The following is a 24,600-nucleotide window of genomic DNA, read 5'->3' on the forward strand; positions in this document are numbered from 1 at the left end:
GTCTATTGCCAAAGCAATCACACATCTGACAGTTGCCATCCTAGCAACTGGACTGAAGGTTTCTTCATAATCTATGCCATATGTCTGGGCATAGCCTTTTGCAACCAGCCTAGCTTTGTACCTACTAATAGAACCATCTGCATTGTGCTTAATCTTATAAACCCACTTACATCTAATAGCTTTCTTGCCCTTTGGCAATGATACTAAATCCCAAGTCTTATTGGCCTCTAATGCAACCATCTCCTCATCCATTGTTGCATCCCAATGAGCATGACCAACAGCCTCCTCAAAATATGTGGGCTCAACATCCTCAATTAGTTTCACCATATAAGCATAATGGTGAGTTGCATAACCTTCAAAACCAAATCTTTTAACAGGGTATCTGACCCTGCTAGATCTGCGTACCACTGGATCACTCAATGGAGCCTTTACATTACTATGAGCTCTCTATACACCTGGTGTCGTGACAGAAGGAATACCAAGCTCGTCATCCAAGCTCTCTGAGCCACTGGAGTCTCCATCAAGAACTGTATCAATGCCATCTGACACTTTATTCTTTCCTTTGTCTTTACCTGTAGTGCTACTAGATGCACCTGAAGATGTAGAGGTACTCCTTAGTCTCCCAGACCAAGGACTACCAGTAGATGTCTCTGGTCCACTAAGAGTTCATGATTCTTGCTTTTCAGCCTGCACATGAGTGTCATGATCATCATCATCATCCAATGCATCAGCACTAGATGCATACCAACTGCTTATTTCATCAAAGATGACATCCCTGCTCACTCTGAACTTACATGTGACAGGGTTATAACAGCGATACCTTTTCTGCTCTAAAGAGTATCCAATAAAAACACAGTTTTCTGCCTTTGGATCAAGCTTCTTCTGTAGCTCATCTGGCACATGAACATATGCAACACAGCCAAATACCTTCAAGTGCGATACATCAGGCTTCTTGCTAGTAGAGCATTCTTCAGAAGTCATCCCATGAACTGCATCCTGTGGGAGTTCTGTTCATAATATAAACAGCAGTATGAATAGCCTTAGACCAAAAATGCTTAGGCATATTCTTTTCAGCCATCAAGGCGCGTGCAACTTCTGCAATATGCGTGCTTTTCCTTTTTGCAACCTTATTTTGTTGTGGGGTATATCTGCATGTGAACTATCTCTTTATCCCATGAGACCTCAGAAAATCACTGAACTCATTCGAGAGGTACTCTCCCCCTCCATCTGACCTCAAGCACTTTACTTTCAAGCATGTTTCTCTTTCAACTACAGCCATGAAAGTTCTAAAGTGCTCAAACGCTTCACTCTTTTCCTTCATAAAATATACCCACAGCTTTCTAGAACAATCATCAATGAATGTGACAAAGTATGAACTGCCTCCAAGAGATACATTTTGTGTAGGCCCCCAAATGTTTGTATGCACAACATCAAGGATATTTCTTCTTACATCTCTATCATGTGAAAAGGGTTGTCTTGTCTGCTTACCAAACTAACATGCTTCGCATACCTTATGAAATTCTGCAACTCTAAATGTAGGCAAACCTGTAACCAACCCTTTGGATTGCATTAATTTCAGCCTTTATACATTTGCATGTCCAATGCATTTGTGCCAAATTTCAATATCTGCAACAACACCTTTTTCTTTAGCATACATAGCAGCATTCATAGTAGGAATTCCAGCATCCAGAGTAAACATACGTCCAAATCTACTTCCCTTTTCTACCAACCTGCACTTGTCATTAAAGTCTTCTACAAAGCAGCCCTTTGCATTAAATCTAACTTGCAGCCCTTGTTCTACCATTTGACCGACTGACACCAAGTTCTTTGTAATAGATGGCACATGTAATACATTTGAAAGACTCTTTTTCTTACCATCATGAAAGGACAAGGAAACTTTTCCAATGTGTGAAATTGGGTGGCATGAATCATCACCCGTCTGCACATAGCCTACATTTTGCAAATCCTGCATCTCTCCAAACCATTCTGCATGGTTGGATGCACTTAAATCAACATACCAAACATCATTATATGTGCCCTTTCCTGTAACAGCATTAAGCATATGCTGCATAACAAATAGACATTCATTTTTGTCTTCATTCTGTCGTGAAGACAATGCATAGTTTCCTTGCTGCAACTTACTACTGTGAATATCATCTTTCTTAGCATAACATTGGGTTGCAATATGACCTCTTTTGCCACAGTAGTGACACACAATACCTGAGTTGTTAGAACCTCTGTTCTTCCATCCACCTCTTCCTCTAAAGCTCCCCCTGCCTCTAAAGTTACCATGACCTCCTGAAACCTGGATATCGCCAAATTGCTGATTCAATCTGTTTTGCTGGTTGTCACTACCACGTCCTATACCACGGCCTCTTGAAGAGAACCTGCCATGTCCCCTTCCTGAACTGGAGTAGAAATCTTGGACCTGTTCACCACTTCTTTCAGATGTCTCACTCTGCATGTTGATCTCTTCAGTGATCATAAGGGAGACCAACTCATCGAAATCTGGAAATGGCTTTCTGACATATACAAAATTTACAAAAGACTTCCAAGCCTTTTTATTGTTAAGTCCACCCAAGGTAGACGACACCAAATCATCATCATTGGGCATTGCATCAATCGCTGCCAATGCATTTGCAATGCTCCTTACCTTCAGTGCATACTCATTGATAGACATCTTCCCTTTTTTCAATGTATTCAACTCTTGCTTGAGTTGAATCTTTCGTGCCTTTATATTTATGGAAAACATACTTTCAAGTATGGTCCAAGCTGCATATGAATTCTCTGCATTTCTAATATGTCCTAGCATATTATTGTCAATTACTGCAGACAGCCAATACATGACCTTCTTGTCTTTTGCATTCCATTCCTTCCGTGCCTTTTTCTCTTCTACAGTTGGAGGATCACTCACCTCCGGCTCCTTTTCTTCACCTGAAACAAACTCGTAGAGGTCTTTTCCAATAAGGAAGTTCGTGACACAAAACTTCCATGAAGGATAGTTGTTCTTGTTGAGCTTCTCAATGATGGGCCTTCCACTGTTCTCTGCCATTATCACAAAACTAATACCAAATAGCAAGTAAATCTTCAGCAACCCTCGACCTGTAGTGCACAGCAATACACCAGACAGCCTCTTTCACTGTCTGCTCAACAATACATGCAATCTGCAATCTGTTTCCAAATAAACATTATGTTTGCTTCATGTAAATACCTCAAGAATTATAGATTTGCAATCTATAACTTGCACACCCACTTTCGATCAAAACAACCAAAATCACAGTGTACCCTGAAACTGTTGTCCCCAACCTTGCGACTCTAAAACGGGGCCTGAAACGGCTTCAGATGCCCAAAATACCTGTGGATAAGCCCTAAAGGGCTTGACTGCAGAATACGCAGCGCTCTTCGCGCACACCAAATCTCACTGCAATCTGAGATTTTTGCTCTACCCTGCTTCCGATGCCTCCACAGGCACTATCCAAGAGAAAGAGTGGAAGGATGGGAGAGCTTCTTACCTGTGGCTTGCTTGCTCGAACCTTGCTTCTTCTTCTTCACTTCAGCTTTCGAAATCAGCCTCTCTCAGTGGTGCGTCTTTGATACCATGTCAAGAATCGAGTGGTGGGGGGACTTGCTCAAGATGCTGCGCTGAACACACACAGAATGCACAAGAAGAAGCTCACTCAAGAGACAAGAAGAGAGATGGAGGCCAAAACGTTTTCTTGCTGGTTTTTTCTTCTTCTTCCACACTCTTTACAATGTACACAAAGTATAGATAAGATACAACATAAAGGAAAATAGCCTACTAAGTCAAATAATGCATAACCGACTACACTAGTCGACTGGCGCTATAACTATGCCAGTTGTAAATAGGTGTAACAACCTGAATATAATAAGTAATGAGTCAATGGCCATGTGAGAGTCATAGTGACCACTGACATGCTAAGTGTAGACATGTGGACCCATGTAACCAAGTGGTCCATCATCAATGTCCGCATGTGTTGAGCTTGTCATCTCAACACAAATGTAGTCCCATTGCCAGTTTTTAAGGGAGCGTACAATGAAGACCCTGATCTTCATGTAGTAGAGTTTATGGTAGCATGTGTGGCTAACAATGCCAAAATCCCTGAGCATTGGTTAGCAATATTCCCCGCCACTTTCAAGGGTGTGGCGTTTCAGTGGTATGAGAAACAAGCAGCAGGAACTTTTGGCACTTGGGACAATTTGAAGTTGGCCTTCCTCACTAAATTCAGGCGGAAGGTTTTGAAGAGCGGATGCGAGAAGAGTTCATGAACCTAAGTCAGTCCTCTGGAGAAAGAGTAGAAGCTTATATCTGGCGAATGGAATCCATCCTAAAGAGATAGACTAACCATCATTTGGATAAAGGCATCCAGAAAGGAGTATTTCTCAGGGGCCTACAACCAGAAGCTCGCAAGTTTGTGGAATTGAGAAAACCCGTCAATCTGGAAGCTACAATGGAAGGTGCAAGATTGTCAAGATTGTGGGAGAGAAGGAAGGAGTCTCGCTTGAAGCTTTCTTGCTTGCACAATGGGGGAAGACACACAAGGGTGGAGGCTGAAAACAGTTTTCCTCTTCTTAGTTGTGTAAGCCAAAAGAACTCAAGTACAAAGAAATAGAAGAACCCTCTATATGGGTCTCAAACCAAACTCAACTAACTAAGGTGGCATACTAACTGAGCCACGAACTAGAGTAGATAAGGATAGCTATCATGTAGCTATTATTCATGGGCGGTGTACCAACCGCATCTGCAACTAACACGTCGGTGACATAAATGCACAACGGTCACCCTGGCGTATCACGAGTGGAGCTCGATATCTCAACACTCCCCCTCGAGCTCAATCCCAATTCCTGCACACCAAGCAGGTCTCTGAACTTGCGCAACTTCTCTGCGCCCAATGCCTTCGTGAATATGTCAGCTACCTGATCCTCTGTGCTGACATAAACTAGATCAATAAGACCTAGTAAAACCCTCTCTCGCACATAGTGATAATGCACCTCAATGTGCTTTGTTCTAGCATGATAGACTGGGTTATTTGCCAAGTGTATACTACTCATGTTGTCACAATAAATGACAACTGGCCCATCTGTAGACTGATGCATATCATAAAGTAGCTTATGCAACCAAGCTACCTCACATGCAGCCATTGCTGCACCCCTGTACTCAGCCTCTGTGCTCGACAAGGCAACTGTAGGCTGTTTCTTGCTGCTCCAAGTGACTGCAGCACTCCCAAAAGAGAATACATATCCACTGGTAGATCGTCTATCAGAAATACTACCAGCCCAATCAGCATCAGTGTATCCATGCAACTGTATCTGAACCCCAGTCTCATAAAATAGTCCACACTGCAATGTGGACTTCACATACCTAAGTATGCGTCTAGCCGCATCCAAATGTGGTTTCCTTGGAGCCTGCATAAACTGACTTACCAATCCAACAGCATAGCTCAAATCTGGCCTGGTAATAGTCATATAAATCAAACTTCCTACTATGTGTCTGTACATAGTAGGGTCTTCTAGAAGCTCACCTGCATCTGTGCTCAGCTTCACATTTTGCTCCAAAGGAACTGAAATAGGCTTACAGCTTGTCATCCCATATTTGGACAGCATGTCCAATCCATACTGCCTCTGCAATAGCTGTATCCCACTTGGTGATCTAATCACCTCAATGCCCAAGAAATAACGCAGCTCTCCCAAATCCTTCATCTCAAACTTCTGCTTCAATAGCATTTTCACATGAAGGATATCTTCATCACTGTCACCTGTCATAATCAAATCATCAACATAAATGACAAGCAGCATAATACCTTTCTCTGTTTTTCTCACATAAAGTGAGAAATCTGCCTTGGAAATCTGAAAGCCAATAGTGACAAGATACTGTCCTATCTTGTCAGACCATGCTCTAGGTGCTTGCTTCAAGCCATACAAGGCTTTCTTCAACCTGCAAACAAACTCAGGATGAACAGCATGCACATAACCTGGTGGCTGCTCCATATAGACCTCTTCTTGCAAATCACCATGCAAGAAGGCATTCTTTACATCCATCTGATGTAAAGACCATCCCTTTGATGCAGCCATAGCAATGACTGCTCTTACGGTTGCCATCCTTGCAACCGGACTAAATGTTTCTTCATAGTCAATGCCATATGTTTGTGCATACCCCTTGACTACTAATCTTGCCTTGTATCTGTTCACAGAACCATTAACATTGTGCTTCACCTTATAAACCCACTTACAGCCAATTGCATTCTTACCTTTAGGCAAAGGTACTAACTCCCATGTAGCATTTGCTTCCAAGGCATCCATTTCTTCATCCATGGCTTTCTCCCATTTTTCTTTTCCCATGGCTTGCTCAAAAGAAGTGGGTTCTGGTTCCTGTATCACCTTGACCATATATGCATAGTGAATGGCTGTAAATCCATCATATTTCAGCCTATCCACAGGATACCTAGCTCTCGTAGACCTGCGCAAAGTAGGTTCACTCCCAGGTGCTCTCAAAACATCCCTGGTCTTCCTTACTCCAGGTGTAACAATAGAAGGAATACCCAACTCATCATCAATGCTCTGCTCTGAGCCACTGGATTCACTATCCACATAAGAGTGACCTGCATTCACATCAAACATGGGCTGATCAACTTTCTCTTTTCCTTTTCGTGATACCTGCATACCACTATCTGCATTGCTTTGAGAAGAATCTCCTGATCTCAATCTGCCTGTCCATGGCGAAGAATGTGAACCACTGCTAGAGGACGCTCCAGGTCCACTAATATTTTGTGACTGCTGCTGTGAATTTTGTGCAGCATTACCATTTTGTGCATCTACATCATCAATCACATTTACTGGTTTATACCAGCTACTCATCTCATCAAAAACAACATCTCTGCTCACTGTAAACTTACGAGTAGAAGGGTTATAGCATCTATACCCTTTTTGCTGCAGAGAGTAACCAATAAAGATGCACTTCTCAGCTTTTGGATCCAACTTGGATCTCAGCTCATCTGGCACATGTACATAGGCAATGCAACCAAAAATTTTCAAATGAGAAATATCTGGTTTCCTACCAGTATACCTCTCCTCTGGAGTCATTCCATGTATTGCTGCAGTGGGAGTCCTGTTCATTATGTAGACTGCTGTAGCAACTGCTTCAGCCCAATAAAAATCTGGCAAGTCTTTTTCATTGAGCATGGCACGAGATACCTCTCCAATATGCCTGTTTTTCCTTTCTGCAATTCCATTTTGTTGTGGGGTATAACTGCATGAATATTGCTGCTTTATGCCATGCTCCCGCAAGAACTTTGCAAACTCATTTGAGAGGTACTCTCCCCCTCCATCTGACCTCAGGCATTTTATTTGCAGACCTGTTTCTTTTTCAGCCATAGCTTTAAGGGTTTTGAAATGCCCAAAAACTTCACTTTTCTTTTTCATAAAATACACCCAAACTTTTCTGCTATAGTCATCAATAAAAGTGACAAAATAATGACAGCCTCCAAGAGATGCAGCTTTAGTAGTCCACACATCAGAGTGGATTAATTCCAATGGCTTCTCACTCTCTTGAACATGTCTAGGAAATGGTTTCCTTGCATGTTTTCCAAACTGACAGGCTTCACATACCTTATGCATTTCTGCAACCTTGAATTTGGGCAATCCTGCAACAATATTTTGGGCCTGCATTGATTTAAGTCGCTGTACATTAACATGACCAATGCGTTTATGCCAGATATCAATATCTGCAACTACACCGGTCCCATGTGCAAACATTGCTGCACTCAATTCAGACATGTCTGCATCCAATGTAAACATTCTGCCCTTCTTCTTTCCTTTTGCTATCAAGCGACCTTTATTTTTCATATCCTCAACAAAGCATCCATGAGGATTAAATCTGACCTGCAAGCCCTGTTCAACCATTTGACCAACTGAAACCAGATTCTTGGTGATATTCGGGACATGAAATACATCGGACAGGTATTTCTTTTTCCCACCCTGCATAGACAAGGGAATTTTTCCAATCTGCACAATAGGATGTGCAGTATCATCACCAGTCTCCACAAATCCTGGTTTTTCCATTTTCTTTGCATCCTCCATCCATTCTGCATGACCTGTCATGTGGTTTGATGCACCTGAGTCAACATACCATACATCATTGCTTTCTTCTGCACTTGTCATAGAATTGTTCATGTGCTGCACCATGAACAAATGCTCATTTCTGTCATCACCCTGTCTACTAGAAGATGCATAATTCCCTTGTTGCAGTTTTCCATTCATGATGTCATTCTGCTTTTTATAGCAGTCTTTAGCCATATGACCCATTTTACCACAGTAGTAGCATTCAACATTACTGTTTGCATTTTGGCCTCTTTGCCATCCACCACGACCTCTTTGGCTCCCCCTGCCTCTAGAGTTACCACGTCCTCCTCCATAGGACTGGTTTTCTTGAGTTTGCTGCATATTCTGATTTCTGCCACGGCCTCCAAATCGGCCTCCTCTACCTCTGCCTCTACCTCTTCCAGCATTTGAGTAGAAGACAGCTTCTTTTGAAGTTCCTCCTGAAGAAGATGCACCACCATTTCTCTGTTCCTCAGAAATTAGAAGAGCAATCAACTCCTCAAAATCAGGAAATCTTTCACGAACTGAAATGGATGTCCGAAACTGTGCATAATCCTTTCCTAGACCATTCAAGGTCACGGAAACTAAATCATCATCTTCCACTGGCGACCCAATGGAAGCAAGTGCATCTGCAATCTTCTTCACCTTCATGTGGTAGTCGTTGATGCTCATACTTTCTCTTTGCACATTATGCAACTCTTGCTTGAGCTGCATTTTCCTGGCTTGCGTATTTGTGCTATACATTTTTGACAAAGTATCCCACGCCTCCTTTGGCGTACTTGCATCCTGAATATGCACAATCATAGAGTCTGAAATACTGATAGACAGCCAATACATAACTTTCCTGGCTCTCTCATGCCATGTTTTAAATGCCTGCATTTGTTGTTGATTGGGAACATCAGGAAGAACTGGTTCTTCTTCATTTCCTGCAACAAATTCCCAATATCCTTTTCCCATAAGGAAATTCGTCATTCTAAACTTCCATGCCTGGAAGTTGTTCTTGTCAAGCTTTTCAGTGACAATCTGTGAAAGAGAATCAGATGCCATTACAGAAGACTGCAAAAAATTCTGTCACTGCAAAAACCACAGCTTCAGCCTCACAAGGGCAAATCTGCAAAACTGGCGAAAGTGGTATTTGACCACACAGTCACTTCCTAGTGACGATTTTGCATAAACAGGAACCAAGGATGATTCTGAAACTCCCAATGTCTCTGCGCACAAGCATACGATGCAATTTCTACAGTAACTTTTCACCGACCTGTAGAACAGTGGTCGCACAGCATAAAACTGAGCCTTTTCTTGAGTGCGTGCAGAAAACTTCCGTCTGCAAAACAGGCCCCGAAATGGCCTCAAATCAAAAAAACAAGGTCGCCAAGGGCTAAAGCCCTTTCCCGCAGCATATACTGCCCTCTTGCTTCACCGCGAAGGGCGTCTCAACCTGAGACAATGCACTCCTGCAATTTCCGGCTGTGCTACCTGCAGAGATCTGCTCCCAAAACAGGAAATGAAAGCAACACTGCTCCTCTTACCAGACCACCGCGAGCTTGGCTTGCTTTCTTGAGCTCCTTACCACGAACAAGGCTCTGATACCATGTCAAGATTGTGGGAGAGAAGGAAGGAGTCTCGCTTGAAGCTTTCTTGCTTGCACAATGGGGAAAGACACACAAGGGTGGAGGCTGAAAACAGTTTTCCTCTTCTTAGTTGTGTAAGCCAAAAGAACTCAAGTACAAAGAAATAGAAGAACCCTCTATATGGGTCTCAAACCAAACTCAACTAACTAAGGTGGCATACTAACTGAGCCACGAACTAGAGTAGATAAGGATAGCTATCATGTAGCTATTATTCATGGGCGGTGTACCAACCGCATCTGCAACTAACACGTCGGTGACATAAATGCACAACGGTCACCCTGGCGTATCACGAGTGGAGCTCGATATCTCAACAAAGATTGTATGACGAAGTTGAAGCAAGGCTATCAATGACCCCAGGAAGAGGAGTCTTACTCCCTCCCATGCCACGAATGGTATACCCACCAAATGCAATCCCAAGGACAGTTCCCTACCCCTACCCCCAGATGCAAACAGTGCCGCACTATAATGCACCTAATCCAGTGTGGTCACCACAGACGACAGTGCCTCAAATGATGGTTCAACCACAACAACAGTGGCCTCAAACAGTTCCTCCAATGGCGAATCAACAATAGTGGAACCCTATCAACTAGAATCAACAACCCCAAGCCTCAACAGGAGCTCTGAATCAAAGCCAAAATAGAGGACCCTCTGGATCAACCCAACCAGTTTATGCAGTAATCACAGACGCTTCCCAAAATCCTACTACAAGTACTTCAGGAGGTGAAAATCTAAAGGACTACTTATCCAACTCAGTTACAAGTATCAAGAAAGAGCTTCTGGATGTGATTATAGAATAGCTACAGACGCTGAAGGTGAATACCACCAATATATCCACTCTAGTGGGAGTTGGAAGAGATGTGATGCGCTCTAATACATGGTGTGGAAAGTGTCATCAAGCGGGACATTTAGCCCATAGAATGTATCCGAAAACCAACCATTCCTGGAGCCTTCTGTTCCTACTGTTTGAGAAAGAACCATACAGAGGATATTTTCTCTCTGAAAGAGATGTATGAATGAAGACAGAGGTTGAAAATGCAAGATTCAACTTGCTAGAAGTCCAAAATGACAACATAGGATAATGGACCAAAGCCTAGGGATTTTGGTCCTAATTTCGATCCAAGGAGGTTTCCCTCTCAAAGTTACAGAGGACGACAGTCTAGCAGTGCTCAGAGATCAAAGGTGGAATGTTATAGGTGTGGAGAAAAGGGACATATCTCCCCAAATTTTCCAAACCCTAGACGATCTGTGGATTACAAGCCCTTATGCAGCCAATGCAAAGGTGAAGGCCACACTGTAAAGGACTGTCCCAGTCTAGCCCCTATAAAGGCTAATGCCACTGATAGCCAACAGAAGGTACAAGAGCCTGCCTCCAATTTGGTAGAGTTGGAAGTTGCTGCTGTTATGCATACCAAGAAGAAGGAACCAGTGGTTGTGAATGAAAATAACTCTCCTTCCAAGACTATGAAGTTCAACATACCTACAGAGGGACAATGCAATACAGAACAGAACAGTACAGTACAGAGCACTGTAGCGCCACAAAGAGCTACAGAGACAGTCCCAGAGACAGGACCAGAGGCCCACGAGATAGAAGATACAAAAGTACTTCCAGAAACAAAAGAAGTGCCTATGTTGCAATTACTAGAAGAAAAAGGAAAGATGAAAATGGGTGTAGCCCCATTTCCCAGCCGGTTGGAGAAGCCTGTCGATCCTATCAAAGATTATGACTTGGTCAAAGACCTAAACATTTTTAAACCAAACTTAACATTCCGACAGTTGCTGATGTTGTCTCCCAATTGTCAAAAGAGATTTAAAAGCATATTGACAAGAAGGCGTGGACTAAGGATAGCTCCTTCAACAGCAACTAAGACCAATAAGGCCTCGGAGCCTGTAAAGGAAATAGATGTGGCTAATGCCTTCCTAGATCCTGGAACCCTAGAGACTAGTGTATGGATAGAAGGATGCTTTATTTCAAATGCATTGATTGATGGAGGCTCATCAGTAAACATAATGACGGATGTCACAATGAAGCACTTAGGGTTGCAAGGAATTCAACCTACACAGTGGCTTATTAGATTGGCAGACCAAAGTAGAGTCAAACTGTTGGGTATCCTCCCATATGTAAAAACAACCCTTGCAGGAAGAGATTATTGGCTGACATATCTGGTGGTTAAGCCAAATTCTTATGGGACCTCATACCCTCTGCTATTGGGAAGGCCTTGGCTTTTTGAAGCAAGAGCCAGGATGGACTGGTTCAAAGGAACCCTAACCCTAGGCAGAGGACCCAACAAAGCGGTGTTGAAACTGTATGGATCGCAAAAAGGAAATGGATCCACATCCATTGAAGTCATAACTGACTCCTCTAACAAGGTAACAAATGGTACATCAGGAGATGAATAGGCTATTAAGAAAATCTTTCCTAAGAAAACAGAGGCACAATCCCTAACAGTGGGCATTGTAAGCTAACTGCCATGGGATGTAAAATCCTTGTCCATGGGAGAATACCTCCTGCCTCAACTAGAATCAACTTCTGAAATCACCTCTGACAGTGAAATAGAAGCATGGATGTACTGTTCTCCCTGTTACATGACAGTCACGCAGAGACAGAGCAGAGATAGTACAGAGACAATACAATTACAGTACAGAGGCAGTACAGAGGCAGAGCAGATACAAAGCGGCTACAGAACAGAGATAGAGTGGATACAGAGATAGTAACAGATATAGAGCCAGGGCTAGAGGCAAAAGCAGAGTCAGAAGCGGTGACAGAAGAAGAAGCAGATGCAGAGGCAGAAGATCTATTCTTCTCCTACAAAGCCTCTATAGCAGCAGTAGAGACAGAGCCTCCAAAGGAAGAGGATGAAAATGATGAGGAAGGAAATGAAGCAGGTTATGAAAGTGCAGATGAAGAATTCCCTTTGATAGAGGATGATCTTGTTGATGTCCCTACAGAAACCTCAGAGTCCGAATATCTCAGGGTACTGGATGGAATGACTATGGTTCCATTTGGGTTGACCAATGGACCACAAAGTATGTAGAATTTGTATAAGCAATGGATTAAAAGCATAAAGATTAAGTTCATCAGTGGCTCCTGTCGCACTGACTGTTCAGTCCAGGAAAAAGATGATGATGATGCCCCCTGCCAACAGAAGCTAGAGCCGTCAGAGCCCCAGCCTCTAGCAGGTCCATGCTGTGTGACATTCCTAGACGCATGTTCTGAAGATGAAACCCTAAGTCCAGAAGAAATCACTACTCACACCGAAGCAAACAAAGCTCTAATCCTCTTCCAGCAACCTAAACAGATGAATGAGTCATCTTTACAAAAGGAGGACACTGGTTCTAGTGGAACATCAGACAACGATACTACTCTCTTGAAAGAGTCAGACCTCTATCCAGAAGCAATCCATGGGACATTTATCCGCGAAGTGGAAGGTGAAAGAAAAGTAACGTTCTTGGATACTGATGGTATTGAACATCACCTAAAAGTGGGTCTCAATCTTCCAGAAGAAGAATTAGTAGTCCTGCGAGACCTACTCAAAGAGAACTTAGATGTGTTTGCTTGGTCGTACAAAGACGTGAAGGGGATTGATCCCACAGTATACCAACATCACATTGAACTAGAGCCTAATGCCAAACCTGTAAGGCAAAGATAAAGACGGATGAATCCTAATTATTCTGCTCTGGTGAAGGCTGAATTATTGAAACTTCTTGAAGTAGAGTTCATCTATCGCATGGCTAACAATGACAATGGGTTTTGCCCATTGTGGTAGTACCCAAGAAGAACGGGAAACTCTGAATATGTGTCGACTTTCGAAAGCTCAATTCGAAGACAAAGAAGGATCATTTCCCTATCCCTTTTACAGACCAACTGTTGGACACTGTGGCAGGCCATGAGCTTTATTCCCTCTTGGATGGATTCAGCAGATATAACCAAGTTCAAATCGCAGAAGAGGACCAATCCAAAACAACCTTCACCACAGAATGGGGGACCTATGCCTACTGAGTGATGCCATTTGGGATCTGTAATGCTCTTGCCACCTTCCAACGAGTAATGATGGCTGCCTTCCAAAATCATCTGCATGATTTCATTGAGGTGTACCTTGATGACTTTTGTGTCTATAGTTTGATCCAAGAGCACTAGGGACACCTAGAGCAATGTTTTGACAGATACCGAGAGTATGGGATCTCTCTCAACCTCGACAAATGTGTCTTTGGCATCTCCTCGGGAGTTCTTTTAGGCCATATTGTCTCTACACAAGGGATTGCAACAGACCCAGCAAAGATTGAGAAGATTGCTGCCTTAAGAGCACCAACAAACCTCAAGCAATTAAGAGGATTTCTTGGCCATGTGGGCTACTACAGAAGATTTATTGCACATTTTGCAACTAAGGCAGCCCCTCTACACAAGATCTTAAGGAAAGATGTGGATTTCCTTTGGACTGATGTGACTGTGAAGAAGCCTTTAATACCCTAAAATAGTGCCTGATCCAAGCACCTATTTTACAACCTCCTGATTGGATGAAGGAGTTCCATGTGCACACCGATGCATCAGTTGAAGGGCTAGGTGCTGTCCTATGTCAAAAGGGCCCCTCTAAATTCGATCAACCAATATATTATGCAAGCCGAAAGGTCACTGATAGGGAACGGAACTATACAGTGAACAGAGCTTGAGTGCTTGGCAATGGTGTTTGCACTGGAGAAGTTTCAACACTATCTATTGTCAACCCATTTCAAGTTCTATGTGGATCGTGAAGCCCTGTCCTTCTTGATAAACAAAGAAAATGTTAAAGGACGACTGATGAGATGGTTGCTCCTATTCCAGGAGTTCGACTTTGAAGTGGTCACTAAGCCCGACCATTCCCATGTCCTAGCTGATCATTTATCACGGATCCCTCAATCAAAAGAGGGGGAACAGGATGATCTGATTCTTTGTTTCTAGTTGAAATAGTTACTCCCTGGTATGCAGACATAACCAATCTCTTGGCAATTCAATAGTATCCTCATGGCATCTCAAGACGTGAGAAGAAGAAGCTTCTGTTAGAATCAGCCCCCTACACCTTGCTAGGCGAAGCCTTGTACAAGAAAGGCAAAGATGAGGTGCTACGAAGATGTGTTGCAGGAGATGAAATCGGCAAAGTATTGAAAGCATGCCATGATGAACCATGTGGTGGACACTTTGTAGGAAAAGTGACAGCTAAGAAGGCTCTATTGGTAGGATACTGGTGGGGCCAACCCTCCACAAGGATGCATATGATTACTGTAAGAGATGTGATGCTTGTCAACGAATGGAAAAACCCACCAAAACAAGTGCCATGCCACTGCAACCCATTCTTCCCCTAAAGCCGTTCGAGAAGTGGGGGATTGATTTTGTGGGTCCCATTGATCCACCTACCAGATGGAGGCAGAACTTATACATCTTAGTATGTACGGATTATGTCACAAAGTGGTGTGAAGCTAAAGCCCTGAAGCGGGACGATGGTAACAGTGTAGCCCTGTTCATGTACGAGAATATTATCACCCGTTTTGGCAGTCCCCTCGAGCTTGTAAGTGACAGAGGTACTCATTTCCTTAACAAAATCATGGAGGAGCTGACTGAGCTGTATAAGATCCGTCATCGTAAGTCCACTCCTTACTACCCTAGAGCCAACAGCCAAGTTGAAGTCACCAATCGCATCCTTTGCTCGCTTTTGATAAGAACGATTGCCACACATCGTCGTGACTAGGACGATTGACTTACAGAGGCCCTATAGGCGTAAGAACCTCTCATAAGGCAGTAACAGGACAGACCTCTTTCCAGCTAGTGTATGGTACAGAAGCTGTCTTTCTTGTTGAGTTGGAATCGCCCTTTTTGCGAGTGGCAGTTAAAGAACGCTTGGGAGATAGTGAGTCACTACAATGCTATCTCCTGCACTTGGAATGCTTGGACGAGATACGGCGGATGGCCCTATAGTGCATGAAACCACTCAAGTGCGACGCAAGGCCTATCATGACAATTTCATCAAGCACAAGGAGTTCAAAGAAGGTGATCTTGTCCTAGTCTATGATGTTTCCTGGCAAGCTTCAACAACAGTGGATGGACCCGTACAAGATACTTGTTGTCAATCCTAACGGCTCTGTTCAGGTGCAGACCATTGATGCCTCTAATGATCCTTTCCTCATCAATTGCTATCGCCTGAAGAAGTACTTCCCTCTCTGGGGATATTTGTTGGGGTAAAGGCGCCTCCACTGTGCCGCCTCGTGTATTACTACACTGACAGTACCCGCCACTGCACACTGCGGGTGGCGGGTGGCGGGTGCCCGTCACGTCACTTTATTCTTTACATTCATTTTAGTGACTAGTAAATAAAGGAAGGCCCGGTCACACATTGTGACTGTTGGAGTTCCCATTTCTTGTCTCTCTCTTTCTTGCTCTTGCTCTCCCGCCATAGCTCGCGTGCAAGCTTCGATCCTTCTCACCTTTCAACTGGTATCAGAGCTTGGCTTCCTCTTGCTTGAGCTCAACTTGGTGCTTCTCTACCTTCGCATCGACTCCCTTCATGCATTGGATCTCCATCCCGGCAGCCATATCCGATCTCCCAGAGCTCCCGTCACTCCCCGGCTTCCCGAGCACCTTCCCGGCCTATTGAGACACCTTCAAGGCATTGGTATTGAGGTATTTGATCATTCTTTTCAGGGTTTTATTTCAGTCTATAGGTTGCAAATAGCAAGGGCAGCCATGGCTTCAAACCCTTGAAGCTTATTCCCCTCATATTGTACCTTACACCTATCAAGGCTCAAAGAGGCTTGTCATAGGCCTTTGATAGGCCCTTCTTGAGCCCCCCATTACCCCCTTTCAACCCATGTGGAGCAGCAGAAAGTTCATCACCAACAGGGTAGATTGCACCATTTTTTTTTCAGGTTGTTAGCACTCATCTACTTCAGCTCCACACTTGGCCATTGCTTCTTGCTCTCTACCTTGATCAAGAGGGCTATTAGACTTCATGTTTTATGTCATTCAAGCTTTGGGCATTGGTCTTGATCATTCGGGGCTGATTTCTTCAGATTTGGGACTATCATAAACTGTCATAACAGGCTGAAAACAGGGCAGCAACGTTGGCATTAGCATTTGTTGCTTACACTCCATTCCGGTTGTGCTATTTGATGCCCGTATGCAGTCTACTTGATGCCTGAATGTCTTGGGAATGTATCCACATGATTATGCCATGATTTTGGCCTAAAATATTGGCTGAAATTTCTCCGTTTTGATAGTCAAACTTGGCTGTAATAACAGTGGGTTGAAGGTACTTTGGATGCTTTGTCACTTACCTATTGGTACCGGATATATGCTTTGGGATTTGCCATCATGTATCTGACATTTGGGGACGACTTTGAGCTCATGTTTGAATCTATAGAATGTATTTGAGCTACGCATAAGCTCCATCTTAGTTGGTATTCACTGGCATTTGGACCGACTTGGCATGCTCTTGGACCACTTATGCCTCATGTCTATGCTTGACAGTTAGGCTTCATACATTACATGCTTTGGTTCATGATATATGCCGCTTGGTTCATCTATGCTTTACCGACATTGGGAGCTTTGCCTTGGATGTATTTGAGCATTTTTTACTCAGTTTGATCATTTACTTGGTTGCTATTGGATGTCATTGAGTTGACAGAGATCTTATTTTGGGATTATGTATTGCTCGTTGGTTGCTTCCATCAGTTGCTTCATGTATGTCATGCTCTTGGGATGCGTATGACGCATTGACTTGGTCACTTGTCACTGGTACTTTGTCTTGGTTTGCTTGAGCCCTTAACTCGTTTGTATGCCTTTTGTGCCAGTGGGAGCATCTTGCATGCTTACTTGACCTTGCAGGGATTACATGCTATTGGAGCAGTTACATGTATTGGAGCAGTCTATGTCATTGAGCAGTTACAGATGTATTGAGACTTTGGGATTATACTCCGATGTCGTATTGTTGCGCATTTGAGGTGTGAAAACCACCCAAAAGTTGTGTGTGGGATTTGATACTTTGTACATATTTAGTTGTTGTGTTTATACTTTTGTTCTGCGTGGGAAATAAAGTGAAGAGGGGTTTGATACAAGAGGAATTAATCAATAATGCTCTGGTTAACATGTATGCAAAATCTCGTATGCTTGGAGAAGCCAAGAAGTATTTGACAATATGTTAGATCAAGATGTCGCTTCCTCGCGTGCCATGATTGCAGGCTACACTGAATGTGGGCTTGGTCTTGTTGCTCTTGAATGTTACGAGGATGAAACAAGAAGGCACTAGACCAGACAGAGTGACTTTTCTGTGCCTTATGAAGGCATGTAGTAGCATCAAATGCATAAGTTGTTAAATGATCATATGATACGGCAAGAACTAGAATCAGATGTTGCTATTGGAAGCATGACTGTGGACATGTATGCCAAATGTGGAAGTTTAAATGAAGCACATAAAGTCTTCAAGGGCTTGCTGGAAAGAAATGAAGTGTCATGGAATGCTTTAATGCCAGGATATATTCAAAATGGGTTCAGTCTCACTGCCTTGGATCTCTTTAGGGACTCTGTTGGATGGTAGGGGTGTTTGTTTCTCTCTCTGGTACTTGTAGCAGCTCTTGGAGGCAAATCAAGAAGGTGCTGCTGCATATGTTTTAATGGCTGATATATATTCAGTTGCCTGTAAATGGAGGGATGTAGATAAAATAGAGGAAATGAGGATAACTTTATATCAGTCCAGGCATGAAGCATGAAGAATATGTCCCAATTCTGGACTCGATATCTGGGCAACTGCTTTGTTGTTAGTCCTGGACCTTCTGTTACAGTTGAAACCAAAGATGTCAAAAGAGACTGAGGAGCCTGCCATGACAAGCAACATTGGAGCTGCAAGTGGATCAGGCTCTGGTCCAAATCATCAGAGATCTGAGGTGAGAGGTCTTGTAAATGAAATGGAGTCAGATCCTTTTATTGCCACACTTGGCAAAGCTGCAGAATTTTTGACAAAAAATGAGCAGCATCATGCTATGACTATAGCATGCAATTTCCTTGGAAATCAAATTCTAGCTACAACAGTGCAAGCTGTTCTGCAACTGTGTGCAAGACTTATGAAGACGCATTCTGTTGCTATTCAATTCCTTGCAACAGGGGGATTGACTGTGATCTTGAATCTTCCAAGGCAATCCCTTTTTCCTCGATTTGACAGTGTTGCTGCTGTTATTATCCGACATTTGTTGGAGGATGTGCAGACATTACAGCAGCTATGGAGCTGGAAATAAGGCATATACTCATGGCAACTCTTCAATGAGACAATGGACGTGTATCCACTCGCATGTTTTTGGCAGCACCAGTACCTGTTGTTTTGAGAAATCCGGGAGTTTTTATGTAAGCTTCAGCTGCTGTTTGCCAGATGGAGAACATTGGTGGCCGGCCTCATATTGTTCTAGCAGAATAAAAGGACAAATCTAAGGATGACAAAGACAAAGGTAAGGTTGGAACTACGTTTGTAGACATGTATGAAAAAGCGTGAAAAATGGAAGCTTTTCTGGGGCCGCTTTATTAGTCTAAAGAGGAATTTAGGAGCCGCTGGAAAAAGGAAGAGGGTGGCCATCGCTCGAAAGGGGAAACGTTGCTTTTTGTACTCTGGGGGGGGAAAACAGAAGAAAAAGTCATCAATTGGGAGGAAGCTTGGGCTGCACAGGCTGATTCTGTGAAAGAGAACAATGTTTCTGCTCATGATGAAATGTCAAGCATGCCAACAGGGCTACAAGAGAGAGAACGAGCAAAGGTTGTTTCTGATTTGAAGGAAACACTTGTGTCAATTATGGAGCACAAGTTTTTACCAGAGGCTGTTGACTTGGAAGTAGACAAACCAGCTATGGAGGCAGAAACAGAACAACTTTCGAAGAAATTGAGAATCGAATGGGAGCCTTCCAAAAGAATTATAGAGTCTGTAGATAAGATGATCAAGGAAGATGCCGAGGGCACTGGCTGGTTTTGGACTCCTTACTATGAGGCGACCAAGAAGGTTTTTATTTCGGCATACCATATGACGATTTCAAAATGAAGAGGCACTATTGACCAAAATTAAACAAGGACTACATGTTGCTGGGGAGCATCCAGGTATTTCATACACTGCATAGGCTGATATGCATGCAAAATTGAGACGGCTCGAATTGAACCTGTGAAAACAGAAATTGGACCTACAACTGCTGCTGCAGTGGAGATAGAAGGTGCTAAAACCGAGTCTTTGAAAGCAGAGAATGGATCTACAGCAGCTGTTGCAACAGAGTTACCAGCTCTATCCTCCCTCCTTAAGATTGCTCCATCTGAGCATAATCTCAGAAAACCCTTCGTCTATCAGAAGTGGTTATCTGAATTGTGCATGATTCTTTGACAATCCTGTGTCATCTGCTATCAAGTATACCTCAGACTTTTACAGTTCACAATGCCTACCACTCGAAAGCAAACAGCAGACAGCAAAGAATAAACTTTCCTCGCCACTAAGATCGATGATGGGACATTTCTTCACATGTCAAAAGAAACAACCACTATTTGAGATGTGATATCTAAAGAGTGCAAAGATAAGAGGAAATGCATCAATAAATATTGACCAGACAGAGACTCTGCATTTGAAAGGAGGTTTACAGAAACAGCCCATCATAAAAACATATTGCCACCTATTCATCCTATTTTGCTTGGATTAGCCGTGAAAACTTGATGTTGAGCTCACTGTAGAAAAGAGGAATCTACTTTCAGTGGACTACAAGAATGTTATTGGTGCACTCTATGTGTATGATATGCTGAAGCCAAAGAAGAATTTATTGATTGAGTTCTGGAATTATTGTATGGCTATTAAAAATATATGACTCGGAGTTGAATGCTAGAACCAGTTTGATGATGAGTTTAATCTCCGACATTGGATTATTCATTTGATTGATCTTCCATCTTGATATATATCAAGGTCTTCTGAAGACGCGACTTTGCTTTCACAAACCCTTCGACATCTTTGGTGAACCCGACGTGAAAGCGTCGCAGAAATTTCAGGATGGGAGATACTTCAACCTCTATTTCAGCCTCTTCTACAATTCCAGCTGCGTCCTCTACTTCAGCTCCATCAATGACTACTGCGTCAAGTATAAACAATGAAATATGTCCCATGTATAAACAACAAAATCAGCCTATCTCCAAAATCAGAATATGTCCTTGTTGTTTATATTTTGCAGAATATGTCCATGTATATGCAGATTTTGCAGAATATTTTGCAGATTTTGCAGAATATGTCCATGTATATGCAGAATATGTCCATGTATACGTGAGACCCAAGTCAAGTGAGAGATGATATACATAGTTGTAACAGAAACACTAAAGGTTGGGACCAAAAATGTATATGAGGTGAAGTTCACTGAACTCAATAATTACTATTTAGATTTGAACAAGGTGCAGTCGGCAATGGTAATGTACTACAATATGTCTGTTGAGGATGTAATGGTGAATTGCAGTTTGTTATAAAATTAGATGAAAGTGAGGCCATCAAAGGAGTAAAGCTTGAAAGAGTTAGTGTAACTCTGATGAATAGAGCTTTACAATTCGACAAGAACAACCCATGGAACTTTCATGTTCAATTTGAGTGCCATATGCGATGGGTCACTGCATTTGAAGTTCCTAAGGAAACATTTGAGGTGTTGCAGCTATTCTTTATGCACACAAGCATTCCAAGCATCATCGATCATCAGGAACATGGTGAGATGCTCTCGGTTGAAGGGTATGGTCAATACTTGGTTGAATGGCATCTTGCAAGAGACTTGAAAAATTTAAAATGCATGTGTCGAATCTCCAATGGTGCAAATACAAAGAATCCATGTCTATATTGCTTGACAGAGAGGGTGGAAGGAAAGGACGGAAAGAAGAATTGGCGAAAGGTGACAAGTGTTGCACCGACGTGCAATAGACAAGATCCCACTTAGAAGCCCATCTTCAATATTTCCTTGGATCGAGACAAGCGGTTTCGACAGGATTCGAGAGCACGACGAGAGCTATGCACCTGGACCTGGTTTTGTTTTTAAAGACAAAATTAACTAATACTTCTAATTTGAACACGTCCATGTATCAAATCATCACTTGTGCAAAGAATTCAATCAAGTATAAACAATGAAACAACTTATCTTCCTTGTTGTTGCTACGCATCCATAGCTCTGATACCATGTTGAGAGAGAGAGAGAGAGTACGAGAGAGATACACAAGACATGCTCCCAAAGAATGATTCATATTGATGTAGAGTTAGTATATATAGGTGGGACCCAAGTCAAGTGAGAGATGATATACATAGTTGTAACAGAAACACTAAAGGTTGGGACCAAAAATGTATATGAGGTGAAGTTCACTGAACTCAATAATTACTATTTAGATTTGAACAAGGTGCAGTCAGCAATGGTAATGCACTACAATATGTCTGTTGAGGATGTAATGGTAAATTGCAGTTTGTTATAAAATTAGATGAAAGTGAGGTCGTCAAAGGAGTAAAGCTTGAAAGAGTTAGTGTAACTCTGATGAATAGAGCTTTACAATTCGACAAGAACAACCCATGGAACTTTCATGTTCAATTTGAGCGCCATATGTGATGGGTCACTGCATTTGAAGTTCCTAAGGAAACATTTGAGGTGTTGCAGCTATTCTTTATGCACACAAGCATTCCAAGCATCATCGATCATCAGAAACATGGTGAGATGCTCTCGGTTGAAGGGTGTGGTCAATAGTTGGTTGAACGGCATCTTGCAAGAGACTTGAAAAATTTAAAATGCATGTGTCGAATCTCCAATGGTGCAAATACAAAGAATCCATGTCTGTATTGCTTGACAGAGAGGGTGGAAGGAAAGGACGGAAAGAAGAATTGGCGAAAGGTGACAAGTGTTGCACCGACGTGTAATAGAGAAGATCCCACTTAGAAGCCCATCTTCAATATTTCCTTGGATTGAGACAAGCGGTTTTGACAGGATTCGAGAGCACGACGAGAGCTACAAACCTGGACCTGGTTTTGTTTTTAAAGAAAAAATTAACTAATACTTCTAATTTGAACAAGTTCATGTATCAAATCATCACTTGTGCAAGAATTCAATCAAGTATAAACAATGAAACAACTTATCTTCCTTGTTGTTGCTACGCATCCATAGCTCTGATACCATGTTGAGAGAGAGAGAGAGTACGAGAGAGATACACAAGACATGCTCCCAAAGAATGATTCATATTGATGTAGAGTTAGTATATATAGGTGAGACCCAAGTCAAGTGAGAGATGATATATATAGTTGTAACAGAAACACTAAAGGTTGGGACCAAAAATGTATATGAGGTGAAGTTCACTGAACTCAATAATTACTATTTAGATTTGAACAAGGTGCAGTCGGCAATGGTAATGTACTACAATATGTCTGTTGAGGATGTAATGGTAAATTGCAGTTTGTTATAAAATTAGATGAAAGTGAGGTCGTCAAAGGAGTAAAGCTTGAAAGAGTTAGTGTAACTCTGATGAATAGAGCTTTACAATTCGACAAGAACAACCCATGGAACTTTCATGTTCAATTTGAGCGCCATATGTGATGGGTCACTGCATTTGAAGTTCCTAAGGAAACATTTGAGGTGTTGCAGCTATTCTTTATGCACACAAGCATTCCAAGCATCATCGATCATCAGGAACATGGTGAGATGCTCTCGGTTGAAGGGTGTGGTCAATAGTTGGTTGAACGGCATCTTGCAAGTGACTTGAAAAATTTAAAATGCATGTGTCGAATCTCCAATGGTGCAAATACAAAGAATCCATGTCTGTATTGCTTGACAGAGAGGGTGGAAGGAAAGGACGGAAAGAAGAATTGGCGAAAGGTGACAAGTGTTGCACCGACGTGTAATAGAGAAGATCCCACTTAGAAGCCCATCTTCAATATTTCCTTGGATTGAGACAAGCGGTTTTGACAGGATTCGAGAGCACGACGAGAGCTACAAACCTGGACCTGGTTTTGTTTTTAAAGAAAAAATTAACTAATACTTCTAATTTGAACAAGTTCATGTATCAAATCATCACTTGTGCAAGAATTCAATCAAGTATAAACAATGAAACAACTTATCTTCCTTGTTGTTGCTACGCATCCATAGCTCTGATACCATGTTGAGAGAGAGAGAGAGTACGAGAGAGATACACAAGACATGCTCCCAAAGAATGATTCATATTGATGTAGAGTTAGTATATATAGGTGAGACCCAAGTCAAGTGAGAGATGATATATATAGTTGTAACAGAAACACTAAAGGTTGGGACCAAAAATGTATATGAGGTGAAGTTCACTGAACTCAATAATTACTATTTAGATTTGAACAATGTGCAGTCGGCAATGGTAATGTACTACAATATGTCTATTGAGAATGTAATGGTAAATTGCAGTTTGTTATAAAATTAGATGAAAGTGAGGTCGTCAAAGGAGTAAAGCTTGAAAGAGTTAGTGTAACTCTGATGAATAGAGCTTTACAATTCGACAAGAACAACCCATGGAACTTTCATGTTCAATTTGAGCGCCATATGTGATGGGTCACTGCACTTGAAGTTCCTAAGGAAACATTTGAGGTGTTGCAGCTATTCTTTATGCACACAAGCATTCCAAGCATCTTCGATCATCAGGAACATGGTGAGATGCTCTCGGTTGAAGGGTATGGTCAATACTTGGTTGAATGGCATCTTGCAAGAGACTTGAAAAATTTAAAATGCATGTGTCAAATCTCCAATGGTGCAAATACAAAGAATCCATGTCTGTATTGCTTGACAGAGAGGGTGGAAGGAAAGCACGGAAAGAAGAATTGGCGAAAGGTGACAAGTGTTGCACCGACGTGCAATAGAG

At 42.3% G+C, this 24,600-nt stretch overlaps 1 pseudogene; it reads right to left on the minus strand.

The window, feature by feature from the left end:
- Positions 1-24,600, minus strand: part of LOC148024553 (glutamate--glyoxylate aminotransferase 1-like) — a 229,556-nt pseudogene that overhangs the window by 124,004 nt on the left and 80,952 nt on the right.

The sequence above is a fragment of the Lygodium microphyllum genome, chromosome 15, assembly GCF_053477565.2.
Source record: "Lygodium microphyllum isolate KBCC chromosome 15, Lygodium_microphyllum_v1.1.10, whole genome shotgun sequence".
Lineage (NCBI taxonomy): Eukaryota > Viridiplantae > Streptophyta > Polypodiopsida > Schizaeales > Lygodiaceae > Lygodium > Lygodium microphyllum.